This window comes from Lepidochelys kempii, chromosome 15, assembly GCF_965140265.1.
Source record: "Lepidochelys kempii isolate rLepKem1 chromosome 15, rLepKem1.hap2, whole genome shotgun sequence".
Lineage (NCBI taxonomy): Eukaryota > Metazoa > Chordata > Testudines > Cheloniidae > Lepidochelys > Lepidochelys kempii.
The window spans coordinates 31,092,494-31,107,100 of record NC_133270.1 but is presented as its reverse complement, the minus strand read 5'-3'; the positions used below and the strand labels follow the sequence as shown (position 1 = coordinate 31,107,100).

The following is a 14,607-nucleotide window of genomic DNA, read 5'->3' as shown; positions in this document are numbered from 1 at the left end:
GCAAAGGGAGGAGGTGTCCATCTGACTGCTCCAGGGTGATCACCTGGCATACTCATGCCCATGGCCCATGGCAGCATACCCCACCCACACCAGCTAATGTCACAGTCTGATCAAATGGGGAAGGTCAACAGAGTTAAAAACACGTCTCTACCTGGACTGATACAAGTGCCTGCTCCATCCATCAGAGAGCACTACCCCAGTGCGGACATCACCCAAACCAGAACCCACGGGCATCACTCTCACCACAGAGAAAAGTCATCCGTAGCCCTGCCCCTCAAGGATAACTCTTCAGCCACACCCCAACAAGCATCCGGCTCAGCAGGAAATGCCTTCAGAACCATTTCCCAGAAGCGTGTGTGCCACTGGCAGGCCAGGAGAAACCCCCTTTCCACTTCAGACCAGGGCTTGGGACCACTGAAGCAGAGTGACCACACAGGAACTATTGCTTAAGGGGCAGGTCTGTTTGCAACGGTTTAGCCAGTTTGGCTGGATGCATTCAATGAAACTGAAACTCTTTACCTTAATACTGAGTCTCAGTCTATTAATTAAAGGCATCTGGTGGCCTGGAATCCAGCAGCTTCAGCATCAGTTACTAATAAACTGCAGAATCAGTTCAAAATAGAGACAATCAATTTAAAATTACATGGAAGCTGCACACGTTGTAAAATGTAGCTTTGCTGTCGTAGATGATGCGCAGCAAAGATGTTACATAACGAATCAAGGCAGGATTAGAGGCTGCAGAAAGTTAAACTAAAGGATTCTTACTCGAGCACTGGGCAGTTTTTAAACAACAGACTGACCTTTGCACCACGCATGGTCCCAACCTTGTTGGGTTCTGGATCTGATCGCCACGGAGCAAAGAGAGCGTTTTGTTGTCATTTGCTGTACGGTCCCAGGCCCCGCATTTGAGGAATCTTCTGTTCTCACTGCAGGGAGGGAAGCTCCTCACCATAAACAAGTGTTGGGGAGAGGCAGGGAAGGCTGTCTGTTACCACAATGTTGGAAACACCAGGGTTGTTTTTCAAAATGTCTCTATTGTGCTGGTGTCATGAAGTGCCCAGCCAAGCATGGGATGATGGGCCTCAACAAGACATATGCGGATGGCAGACACATTCACAACTCTCCAGTCTCAAGAACAACAGCTCAAAGGAACTCTCTTCTGGGCTTTCCTCTGATTTACACCCGCAGGGCCTGTATTAAGGCCCCATTAGCATCCTGCATCTACTGCAGAGAAGCAGACTGACACCTGTCTTGTGAGCTGCCAGTCTCAGGCACCCACAGCTCTGAGGGAGGAATGCATGACACGGATTCACGAGCATCACGCCCAGTCCCAGGCATGAAACTGCTCTGGTACAATGCAGGGTTACAGCAGCCACCTGCATTCGTGGGGCTGCGTGCCATGAGGCGGGTCACGACCCTGCCCGGGTGCCCTGTTAGCAGACATTGCAGCCTTCCTCACCATGGGAATCTGAACTCGCAGCCTGGGTGTGAGCGTCCGCCTCCTCCTTTGCTCCCTAGCATTTGTCGGCCAACCTGCTGCCCCACTTGCCTGCATCTCTCGCTGGAGGCACAGGGGCTAAGTAGGCAAACAACCAGGGCAGCCCCAGCTCCCCGCTTCTCCCCCTGCCTCGGGCAGAGCACTGGACCCCCCCGGTTAACACCCGAACAGGGCAAGCCACCCCTTGGCGCTGCCGGGTATCCCTCGGCAGCCCTGACCGGCAGGGCTCCCTGCCCTAGGCACCATGCCAGAGACCCTGGGGGCACAAGCACCCCCTCCAGCCAGGGTCCCTGCCCTAGGCCAGGGACCCTGGGGGGCATGGACACCTTCCTCCAGCCAGTGCCCCCCATCCTAGACATTGTGTTGGGGGGTCCTGGCAGGCATGGGCACCCCCCTCCTGCCAGCGCCCCCTATCCTAGGCCCTGTGTTGGGGGGCACAGCCCCCCCTCCAGCCAGCGCCCCCTGCCTAGGCCCTGTGCCAAAGGGTTCTGGGGGGGCTGACACACGCCCCTCCAGCCAGCGCCCCCGGCCCTAGGCCCTGTGTTGGGGGGCAGCCCCCCCTCTCCCGCCACCGGCCCTAGGCCCTGTGTTGGGGGGCAGCCCCCCCCTCCAGCCAGCGCCCCCGGCCCTAGGCCCTGTGTTGGGGGGCAGCCCCCCCCTCCCGGCAGCGCCCCCGGCCCTAGGCCCTGTGTTGGGGGGCAGCCCCCCCTCTCCCGCCACCGGCCCTAGGCCCTGTGTTGGGGGGCAGCCCCCCCCTCCAGCCAGCGCCCCCGGCCCTAGGCCCTGTGTTGGGGGGCAGCCCCCCCCTCCCGGCAGCGCCCCCGGCCCTAGGCCCTGTGTTGGGGGGCAGCCCCCCCTCTCCCGCCACCGGCCCTAGGCCCTGTGTTGGGGGGCAGCCCCCCCCTCCAGCCAGCGCCCCCGGCCCTAGGCCCTGTGTTGGGGGGCAGCCCCCCCCTCCCGGCAGCGCCCCCGGCCCTAGGCCCTGTGTTGGGGGGCAGCCCCCCCTCTCCCGCCACCGGCCCTAGGCCCTGTGTTGGGGGGCAGCCCCCCCCTCCCGGCAGCGCCCCCGGCCCTAGGCCCTGTGTTGGGGGGCAGGCCCCCCCTCCCGCCAGCGCCCCCGACCCTAGGCCCTGTGTTGGGGGGCAGCCCCCCCTTCCGCCCCCGACCCTAGGCCCTGTGTTGGGGGGCAGCCCCCCCCTCTCCCGCCCCCGGCCCTAGGCCCTGTGTTGGGGGGCAGCCCCCCCTCCCGGCAGCGCCCCCGACCCTAGGCCCTGTGTTGGGGGGCAGGCCCCCCTCTCCCGCCCCCGGCCCTAGGCCCTGTGTTGGGGGGCAGCCCCCCCTTCCGCCCCCGGCCCTAGGCCCTGTGTTGGGGGGCAGCCCCCCCTCCCGGCAGCGCCCCGAGCCGGCCAGGCCGCGGGCCGGGGTGACGGGGGACGCTGCCCCGAGCCCTACAGCCGCGGGGCCGGGCCCGGCTCCCCGCCACCCCCCGGGCTCCCCGCGCCGCGGGGCCGCTACCAACCTGCCGCCCGCGGCCGCTCGGCTCGGCTCGGCTCGGCTCGGCCCCGGCCCCGGCCCCGGCCCGCTCCGCCGCCAGCGCGGACCACAACTCCCGGCAGCCCGAGCGGGCGGGGCCCCGCCGCCGCCACCGCCCCGCCTCGGCCCCGGCCCGGCCCCGCCTCCCCCCGGGGCAGAGCCCCTCGGCCCCCCCGTTGCCCCTAATCCCCCCCCCCGCCGGGGCAGAGCTCCTCGGCCCCCCCTCCCCGTTGCCCCTATTGCCCCCCCCGCCAGGGAAGAGCCCTTTGGCCCCCCGTTGCCCCTATTGCCCCCCCGGTGCAGAGCCCCTCAGCCCCCCCGGTGCTCCCCCCCCGGGGCAGAGCCCCTCGGCCCCCCCGTTGCCCCTATTCCCCCCTCGGGACAGAGCTCGGGCCCCCCCGTTGCCCCTTATCTCCCCCCAGGGACAGAGCTCGGCCCCCGCATTGCCCCTATTCCTTCCCTCCCTCCGGGGCAGAGCTCGTCCCCTATTGCCCCCAGGCCTCCCCATTGCCCCCAGCTCCCCCAGGGACAGAGCTCGGCCACCCCTTTGCCCCTGTTCCCCCCCAGCAGAGCTCGCCCCCCCCCATTCCCTCCATCCCACCCTCTGGGGGCAGAGCTCGCCCCCCCCATCCCCTCCCCGTGGGCAGAGCTGGGTTCGCATCCACCCAGTCACCTTCAGGGTAGAGATCAGCCACGTTTCCCTATTCTCCTACCCTCCCATGGTACAGGCCAAGCTGCTGGGCTCCCCCTGTGACGCTCCTTGCCCATGATAGCAAGTCCCCCAGAGGAGCAGGAGCCCAGCCCCGTGTAGGGGGCCCCCCACAATGGCTTTTCCACTGAGTGGGCCCCCTTCCCTCAGGGACACAACCCCTGGCTCCCAGCCCATCCCCTGGCTGCAAGGCGCTGTCCCCTCTGGGGCTGCAGGGAGCCATGGGGTGGGAGCACCACAGCATCCAGGGAGGAGTCGCTGTAGGAATCCCCAACTCATACCTATGCTAGGAATGAAGCTCCAGCAGGGCCTGGGCATGTGGCTTGGCAGGTCTGGGCAGAACAGTGCACAGCAGCCATGTCCTGTATCAACCATGGCCTGAGCCCCAGGCTGTAAATGGACAGGAACAGGGTCCCGCACAAGGGGACCTGAGCGATGGGCACTGGGAGCCAGATGGCCAGAGTGGTTACTAGGCCCTTGGTCTCACCACATCATGGGCAGCATTTGATATTCCTGAGAGTCTGTGGGGCCTAGCCTGGGACTACATGTGCAGGGCAAGTGAACTAAAGTGTTCAGTTGAACTAAAAGGCAGCAAATTCAAAACTGATGAAAGGAAATACTTTCACTGTGTGTGTGATTCCACTGTGGAACTCACTGCCACAGGACATAGTCACGGTCAAGAACTTTGCTAGATTCAAAGAGGGACTGAAGGCTATCAAGAATATTCAGCATTGTAACAGTTAATTCTAACAACAGAGTTTTAAAAGGGATATAAATCCTGCTTTAGGGTGTAAGCCTATTTCTAATTCTTAGGGGCTAGAAGGGGACTTCCCTAGTGAGTAAATAATCCCACATGTATCTACTGCAGGGTTCCTTTCTCCTTCCTAGAAAGCACTTCATGCCAGTCACTGTTGGAGACAAGATACAAGAGTATATGGATGATAGGTCTGATCCATTCTGGCAATTTTTATGTTCCTGCTAGCTAATGTGCTTCCTCCTTTATCTCAGTTCTCAGGTGACAGAGGTCTGTGCTGAAAGGCCTGAGTTCAAACCCAGTGGATGATGCCTGGTGGGTGGGGGATGTCATGCATTCACTGACAATCTAGCAATATTCTAACTTTTGAGTCCTTCACTTATGGGAAATTCTTGCTCTGAATAGACTCCTAAGGGTACGATTCCAAACCCAAGTACCTGTCAGAATCTAGTGCTTCAGCATGGGACCAGCCAAGCCAGTCCATACAGGAGCTGACCCTGCTCTGACAATTGGGGAACACGGGGTAGGAAAAAGGTGAAGGACAGGGTGTTGCCTGAAGCATGAATGGACAATCCTGGTACTTTTCTAGTTGAGCTTTCCCCAGACATGCCAATCCCCACCTGTCCCAGTTATGGAGCTAGCTGCCCCTCTGCCCCTCTCTGGTCTCTGAGTGCACCCCTCAGGTGTCGGGCCTGGTGCCTTCACCTCTCCTGGGCTGGAATTTTGGAATTCTCCCACCCTTAGACCAGGCCCGGGGTCAGCACCCTGTAGATCCAGCATGCTTACCCAGCCCTCCCACGGAGTTCTGGCACCTGCGGTTCTGGGTGGCTGTGCCTAGTGGTGTTGATGGTCAGTAGACAGCTGTCTGACACCAGAGCACTGTATATTTTAGCAATAGAACCAAAGCACTAGAGAAAAAAGGATTTTAAAACCACCTATAGGCAGGTCTATCGTACGTAATGCTTTACCTTCCCCCAACGTAACCTAGCTTCTTCAGACGTGCCAGCAGATGCTTGCATCCTACTCTGGTTCTCCCAAACAATTCCCCTGGAACAGCTTCCTTCTTAAACTGCCATAGTCCTTTTGATCTCAACTGTTCCTAGGCTTTGGCCCTTCTGGAAAAATTAGTTTTGCAGGATCTTATTAAAGGGAAAAAGGCAAAATACCACATTTATTGTGAATACAGAAAGAATCATAGTAAGCAGTTAGTTATAGCTATAACATTCCATTCAATCTCATATTTATTCTCACATTCATTCATACAAACACACACACACACACACAGGTTCTGCAAGGTTGTTATCATAGTTACCAGCCTTAGAGTTGCTCATGCCAAGCCACTGGCCAGGTGGCCTGGACATGAGGAGGGAGCAGGGCCTTGTCAGATGCTCATCTGATGCTCCTGGAAGTTGGTTTGCAGAATCAGACCCCAAAGTTCTCACTTTTTAGAGTCTATTTTTATAGGAATTTCTTCCTATGCCAGTCTATGGGAATTGCTTCATCATGCTGTTGCTGAATCAATCAGCAGATAGCACATTCCTGACGGCTCCAAGATGTTATCTTGTTCTTTGGTTCTCCCATTCTTGAGGCTGTTGGGTGGATTCCAGTCTGCCCTCCGGGTGGGGTCCTCTGGTTATTTCCACTTGACGCCTTCTTCAGCCGATGGACACTGGATTCTTAGGCTGGCACCTCCCTGATCATTCAGTTTATCCACACCAAGCATCCATCCACATACATCCTCTATCTCTATTTTAATCACAATTGTTAATACAACAAAAGGGCGGGGAGTCTCTGGGTGCTGTTTCTGTTGTTAGAGTATTGCTTTGAGTCTCTCTCTCTGTGAATTGCTTTGAGAACAGACTCTGTCTTAGAATGTACTAACACAATTAGCAGCTTGCAAGTTTCACACATAGAGGGAGAGAAACAGCACCAAAAACCAAGAGACCTCTTAATTAGTAATACCCTGGAATTGAAACTATGGGGAATCAAACTCATTTGTGACTTTAATACAGAACTTCTTTAATATGATCCAACATAATCCCCCTTTTGACACTAAGATTTATAATCGTCAGTGTCACTTTCTATGTAGCCTATTCAAGAGAAAGTACTGTGAGGCAATTTGAGTTTGTGATTCCAATTCATGCCACATACATGATCCTAGTGATGTATCTTTACTACAAGGTTCTGGGGCAACAGGCAAGGTGAGGCACACCCACTTTTGAGGAGTCCATTCGGTACAACCTCTAGTGTCCAATAGCTTCCCTCCCTCCCCAGCCCACTGGCTCGAGGTCCAGGGTAGCCAGAAGGATCCCATGTGTAATATGGGGAGTGGGTTAACCTTCAATACCTTTGCCTCCAGGAACTGTTAGTGTGCAATTTTGACAACAATTTCTCCCATTAACAAGTCTGGTTTACAATACTGGAAACATATTGCATCCATTCATATTGATAAGTGTCAAACAATGATCTCTTTCTTTGTTTTAACAAATGCACCAAACCCTTAATATTTCCCAATATGACCCAGAACATTTTGTGTTCCAAAGTAGCTAGTGCAAGTATCTGCATTTCAGTGCATCCCATAGCTATGGCTGTGTAGTTTCCTATTTCTAATATTTTTTTTTTCTTATGGATAAGCCATGTGGTAGTATTAAGCCATTACTAAAGATTCCATTGGCCTTTTAGGTTACCCAGACCAATTTGGACCAAGTCTACATTGGCATGTACTTGTTTTTGTATCAGGCTGTCCTGTAGCTGGGACAGAAAGCTTAATTTATTTTTAAGTTCCTGCAGGTCTTCAGTATTTTTTTTTTTTAAACACACAACAGTGCTAGCAACAACACAAAACACAAGACAAAACATAGAACACAGAACACAATTTCTATTGTGACAGTAGATTCATGGTATTGGGTTGCTTTTCAGCTGGCAGCTTTTCCTGATTTTCTGAAAGACAAAAAGAACATGTTTCTACCCCTTTTGGGGTGGCAGATTATTGCTTAAAATATTTCTTTTACAAATACCCTTGCTGATTGCAGGCAAAACAGAGAAATTGCCCCCATATTTTCCTGTTTTTGTTCTATAGGCAGGCCAGGTTTCAAAGGCTTTTATCTTTTAAGGGTTGTGGGGAAATTATCCCACTGTTTAGTCATTAAATCCCTGAGTTTTCCTTCTTATACAGCAGACCAAGTTTATAATGTTTTTCCTGCTGTGTTAAGCTTTAAGTTTTATTTACAGGTAATAACTGAGAAGCATCATTACCACACGACCTTAAAGGATTTTTCCAAAAATCATACACACTATACGTTGTTACAGGGATACTTATTATCATTAAATGTATTAAAATTATCTTGTTATCCCATGCCTTTTATTTAGACAATTTGTTTGCTGACCAGGTATGTCCTTTATCTGCAGCTCCTTTGTGCTGCTAGTTCTTTCCTTCCTTTATCATTTAGGTAATTTGCATTTTCACAGAAACTTCCTGCTTTTGGATTTAAAGCCATCAGCAGCTCAGAGACTCTATCTTAAAAGGGACACAATCAACTTTCACCAGAGTTTTGATTACTTTTAACTTCTGCTTCCAAAACACACAGCAATCTGAAAAAGAAAACCCAACCTATTGTGGCTCCCTTTGGAGCCCTAATAGCATTTTAATTAAGTAGCATGGTATGTTTGCATTTCTTTTGCCCCTTCTACAATATACCCTGCACATGTTCTGGGGCAAATGCACATTCCTTCCATAGTTTAACTTCTATAACATTATCCAGATCCATTTTTACATAAGGTGTCACTATTTCTTTTTTTTTTTTCTTACAGAGTTTTCATGTACCTTTATCAAAGTGACAGTCTGATTACTCAGAGCCATTTTAAGACTCAGTGTTTCTAACATTGCTCCTTTTTGTTTTGTGCACCTCACCCCTGCTGTTGCTTCAGAGAGGCACTGTCTTTTTTAATTTTTTTTTTTTACTACAACTCTCATCTGCTATTTTGTTACAAAAACAAACAAAAAACAAACAAAAAGAATCCAAATTTTTTTTTTTATATTCTCCTGATTTTGACTGCCCTGCTGCAGCCACAACTTAAAAACATTTTAAATTTTGTAAAGCATTGAGTTACCTTTTAAGGGTTAAATGCCAAATCCCAAAGCCAAACAACACTAATTACCTGTGTCTAGCAAAAAGGTCTGTCAGTTTTGCAACTTTGAATTAAAGAGTCAAATGGATTTTTAGTGGCATTATTTAAAACAAAAACAAAACTAACTGGTCCTTAGAACTTTACATATTTACACACACTCAGACAGATACATACACATTTTCTTTTCCTTAACATCCCTTCCACACTGCTCTGTTTTTTACATCTTACATTCCCTTTATACATTTGAGGCAGTTAAGTTCCAATAGAACCCTCTTATGTTCTTTTAGCAAATTTGACTAAATTGTCCAGTCAAATGATTTTAATCAGATAGTTTATTTTTGCCTGGCTAATTTACAGACATTCCTTTGGAAAAGGGCCCATTTTTCTTTCAGAATGGCTGCAAAGAAACCAAGAGTGCTCTAACACTTTTCCTTTTTAACATTTTTGGTTAAAAGTTGTTTGGGTGAAATACAAAGTTTAACTGCTTAATTCCCTCCAGCCTCTGCAGAGTTAACTTTTTTTTTTTTTTTTTTTTTTTTTTTACTCTCTTTTCTCTTTGTAATTATGCCTGGGGGTGCCGTACATAGGACCTTCTCCCCCTTTACCTGCCTCCCTCCAGCCTCTGCAGAGTTAACTTTTTCACTCTTTTTGTATTCCTGGAGTGCCTCTTTCACTATTTTCAGCTGGCTTTGGATATTTGTAGCCAGCACCTTCCAATTGTCTGCTCCCTTTTCCATTTGTGCCTTTTCCTCTTTACATGAAGACAAGCGGAGGGAAGAATCCTTACATGCCTCCCACAACAACCAAATTGCTGCTGCATCTCTTTTGGCAGCACTAGAAGGTTTGTATATGAGGATATACTGAGCCAATCTATCCTCTAGGTCCGAAATAGTGCAGACATCAGCTAGGGCTTGTTTAGTCCAAGGACTGTGCCCAAATTTTTGAAGGATTTGTTTAAAAGGTGTAATTTCTTTAACAAAAGGTGAGGTTGGAGTTCCTTCTGACTCCATTCCTCCCTCTAGTACTGGCTTACCCTGTTTTCTTTTAAACATCTTAACATGGATATTTCAATCTCTTTGTCACTGCTGGTATTACTTAGCAAGTGACACAGCCTAGATTCTGAAATCATAGCTTAATCTATGCGTTTTTCCCCTGCTACCTTCCCGGAGGCCAGCAGGTCCCCTGCTACCTTCTCGGAGGCCAGCAGGTCTGGTTAACCTGTTTCTCCCTGCTACCTTCTCGGAGGCCAGCAGGTCCAGTTAACCTGTTCTTCCCTGCTACCTTCTCGGAGGCCAGCAGGTCTGGTTTAATCTGTTTTCCCTACTACCTTCTCGGAGGCCAGCAGGTCCCCTGCTACCTTCTCGGAGGCCAGCAGGTCTGGTTTAATCTGTTTTTCCTGCTACCTTCTCGGAGGCCAGCAGGTCCCCTGCTACCTTCTCGGAGGCCAGCAGGTCTGGTTTAATCTGTTTTCCCTACTACCTTCTCGGAGGCCAGCAGGTCTGGTTTAATCTGTTTTTCCTGCTACCTTCTCGGAGGCCAGCAGGTCCCCTGCTACCTTCTCGGAGGCCAGCAGGTCTGGTTAACCTAATAGAAATGCCTAGCTCACTAGAGCTGGCGGTGTGCACACCAATATTTACAATAACTGAGGTTTTTTACCAATATTCCCCCTTTCGCAATTCTCCACCAAAATGTTGTACCAATAAAATAAAAACCAGCAGGATCTTATTAAAGGGAAAAAGGCAAAATACCACATTTATTGTGAATACAGAAAGAATCATAGTAAGCAGTTAGTTATAGCTATAACATTCCATTCAATCTCATATTTATTCTCACATTCATTCATACAAACACACACACACACACACAGGTTCTGCAAGGTTGTTATCATAGTTACCAGCCTTAGAGTTGCTCATGCCAAGCCACTGGCCAGGTGGCCTGGACATGAGGAGGGAGCAGGGCCTTGTCAGATGCTCATCTGATGCTCCTGGAAGTTGGTTTGCAGAATCAGACCCCAAAGTTCTCACTTTTTAGAGTCTATTTTTATAGGAATTTCTTCCTATGCCAGTCTATGGGAATTGCTTCATCATGCTGTTGCTGAATCAATCAGCAGATAGCACATTCCTGACGGCTCCAAGATGTTATCTTGTTCTTTGGTTCTCCCATTCTTGAGGCTGTTGGGTGGATTCCAGTCTGCCCTCCGGGTGGGGTCCTCTGGTTATTTCCACTTGACGCCTTCTTCAGCCGATGGACACTGGATTCTTAGGCTGGCACCTCCCTGATCATTCAGTTATTATCCACACCAAGCATCCATCCACATACATCCTCTATCTCTATTTTAATCACAATTGTTAATACAACAAAAGGGCGGGGAGTCTCTGGGTGCTGTTTCTGTTGTTAGAGTATTGCTTTGAGTCTCTCTCTCTGTGAATTGCTTTGAGAACAGACTCTGTCTTAGAATGTACTAACACAATTAGCAGCTTGCAAGTTTCACACATAGAGGGAGAGAAACAGCACCAAAAACCAAGAGACCTCTTAATTAGTAATACCCTGGAATTGAAACTATGGGGAATCAAACTCATTTGTGACTTTAATACAGAACTTCTTTAATATGATCCAACACTCTGCCCCTCTCTGGTCTCTGAGTGCACCCCTCAGGTGTCGGGCCTGGTGCCTTCACCTCTCCTGGGCTGGAATTTTGGAATTCTCCCACCCTTAGACCAGGCCCGGGGTCAGCACCCTGTAGATCCAGCATGCTTACCCAGCCCTCCCACGGAGTTCTGGCACCTGCGGTTCTGAGTGGCTGTGCCTAGTGGTGTTGATGGTCAGTAGACAGCTGTCTGACACCAGAGCACTGTATATTTTAGCAATAGAACAAAAGCACTAGAGAAAAAAGGATTTTAAAACCACCTATAGGCAGGTCTATCGTACGTAATGCTTTACCTTCCCCCAACGTAACCTAGCTTCTTCAGACGTGCCAGCAGATGCTTGCATCCTACTCTGGTTCTCCCAAACAATTCCCCTGGAACAGCTTCCTTCTTAAACTGCCATAGTCCTTTTGATCTCAACTGTTCCTAGGCTTTGGCCCTTCTGGAAAAATTAGTTTTGCAGGTTGGCTAGGGAGGAGGTAAAATCATCACACAGCTAATGGTCTGGGCACTGTTGCTTGACAGCCCTCAAGAGTTTGTGGAGAAGTGGCCTTTCTTTGTCCTTGTTTTTCCTTACAGCCCCCATTAAACTAAACCACTGTGCTTATCCCGCAGGAAACACCCCAATCGCCAGCACAGCAGACAGTCTTCATACATCACAGAGCAGACCGAAGTCTGGGGCACCCACTCGCCGCAAGCCACCTGAAGGACACTCGTGACATTTCCCCTGGCAGTGCAATCCACAGCCTTGCTCCACGCAGGGACTCACGCCGGCCAAGGGAGACAGGGCGTGGGGAGCATCTCGCTGCAGCCTGAGAACGCCCTGGCTCTGTGGCGCGCTGATGGTGCCCTCTAGTGAGCCGGCCAGAGAGGACAAGGAACTTGCTACTAGCACCTGTAAAGGAGCCTGACTGCAGCTCGAGGGGTGGCAGCAGCCTGTGGTTTTCAGAGCTAGGGTCTCAGCTCAGCGCCCTGGGCGTGATGTGTTAGTACTTAGGAGGCTGTTGTTTGCATTGCATGGCTTTGCTACAGCACACCCCCTCTTTCTTTCAAAGGAGTTTACCATGACGTAGCCAGGAGTTAAACCCTCCTCAGCCCCAGCTCTTGTTCAGTCACTGCCCCAGTGCACCTCACCTCCACCGGCTGCTGTTTTCGGCCCTGTTTGTGGGTGGCTGTTATCCATTAAGCTGCTGGGGAAGTATGGGGGAACAAGTTCTCCCCATGAGGCACATACACAGCCACTGTCTGAAAGGCAGCCCCAGGGTTTGGGGCCTCTGTTTTGGGCAACCCAACTTGAGACCCCTTGGACCTGCTCTTCAGCAGTGCTGAGCACCCATAACTCCTGCTAAAGTCAGGGAGAGCCACAGGTGCTCACTGCAGCACCTTGAAGAAACAGGCCTAGCACCAAGGTGAATCCCGGCCTCTCTCGGTGGCTGGGAGCAGTACTGGCCCCTGCCCTGCTGAAAGTGGCTGGCAGCTGAGTTCAGTTAGTAACTAACTGGTGGCTGCTAGGTCACTCAGGTGCACTTGGTTAGCCTGAGCAGCACTGCCAGCCATTCAGGCTCCAGTTGCTGCAGCTGAGAAGGGGCTGGGAAAGCAGATCCAATTCCTACAGTGCAGAACGTAGCTATGAGAGGGTGGCTGGGCCACCTGAGACTTCCTTCTTTTAGCTAGAAATGGAGCTAGCCCTGCCCTCTGGGTACCACCTATGCAATGCTTGCTGAGGAACGAGCTGATTGGGGAGGAATGGGGGGAGGAGCCTAATCATGGGGGCTGGCAGTCACAGGGCTGGTTGCACCTTCTCCCCTATGCCTGGGCTGTGGGGATTACTTTGGGTCTACGGGGTTGTACTTTTATTTGCATTTGGGGTTGCTGGGCAGAAGGGGAAATAATTAAATGCTTCAGGGGCTGCGTTAGAGAGAATGACTGGAAACGCGAAATAGATATCACTGGGCTGGATGATGCCGAGGGAAAGCATATGACAGTCCAAGTTATGCTACTGAGGGGGTGGTGGGATTGCTGACTATGGCAATGCATTGGGGGAGAGTAGTGGATGAATATAAGGGCGGGGAACGACCTTTAGGCAGTCTTATCAGGAAAAGCTTTGTGAGCACGCAAAAGAGTGAGTGCAAGATTATTCCATCGACTGATCTCCCGGTGGAGTGGTGGAGTCCCATGCTTGGTTCATACTCATCCCCCTCATTACAAGAAGTGGGGTTTTCAAAGTACCTCTGCTAAAGACAGCAATAGCTGCTGCTCTTCTGCAGAGAGCTGCCCAAGCCCCAGGCAGTCTATCCAGGACACCCAGCCTCTTGCATGGCAAGATCTAGTTTTCAGTCAGGAGGCAAGCAGCTGCCAAAGATTAATAAGGGGTAAAACCACAAGGTGTCCAACGTGCAGGAGACCATGAACTGTCCTCAGCCCCGGCTGAGGGGGACCTGGTTAAAGCAAAGGAATTGTACAGGGGAAGCATCTGCTGAATGCCTCTCTGCAGTCAACAAGGAAGGTGTCCTCCTAAGCCAAGGCTTTTGCTGACACGGTTGACAAAACCAGCCACCTGTCACTCGGGTCTCTTTACTCGTTCCCTTTCCCTCAGCTCCCCACAAAGAGTTCCCCCCCCCCCCCCCGGTGGCTCTCGGGGGAGTGGGGAAGGATTCAGCTGGGTGTCTCTGTGGGCCAGCATCTTGCTATTTCTATGCCAGGTTCTGCTTTTTCGGTGGAGACCCCAGGCAAGGAGGAAGACGGGTACCACTTGCTCTAGGTAGAGCAGCTGGGTCCAGCCTGGTGCAACCGAATTCCAGGGGTTATAAGCAGTTAGTTATCAGTTGCCATAGGTATGCAGGGCACATATAGCTGAGACCTTACATAGCTTACCATGATCTCTGTACTAATGCAACACAACCCTTTTGGAGGACAAAAGGTCCCAGGAGATCTCCCATCAGCACCAGGCCTGTGGGGGACTCCTGTAGTCATGCAGTCGCTGCTCCTGGACCCAGCACAGAGCCCTATCACCTACAAGATTGCTGGCAGATAAATGCTCTGAGATTCTCCGCTTCAGGTGAAGTGTGATAGAGACGGAGAATCCAGAGGCCAATCCCCCTTTTTGCTGGTGTCAGAACAAAGGCTAAGCCATGGCGCAAAGCAGGAGGCAAGAGATTACCTCCTGTGTCACGTCACCCAGGAGAAGTGAGAACATAGATATTTTTTTCCTTATTCCCCTCCACCCCAATCTGTGAGTAAAAATAACCCTAATTTGCCTCCCCAGGGAGCGTTCCATGTTGAGCATCGGTTTCATTTCCCACTCCAGCACATTAGTCTGACAGCTGTTAAATGAGGTTAT

General features: G+C 51.3%; 1 protein-coding gene across 8 annotated transcripts in view; it reads right to left on the bottom strand.

Moving 5' to 3' along the window:
• LOC140898606 (aspartate beta-hydroxylase domain-containing protein 2) overlaps window positions 1-3,116 on the bottom strand; it is a 48,017-nt gene extending 44,901 nt beyond the window's left edge. For all 8 annotated transcript variants that reach the window (XR_012155038.1, XM_073312647.1, XM_073312650.1 and 5 more), the window contains exons 1-2: window positions 3,018-3,116; window positions 801-926 (exon numbers count right to left, since the gene is read on the bottom strand). The gene's annotated coding sequence lies outside the window, so the exon portion shown is untranslated. The remainder of the gene's footprint in view (window positions 1-800; window positions 927-3,017) is intronic.
• Window positions 3,117-14,607: the final 11,491 nt, after the last annotated feature.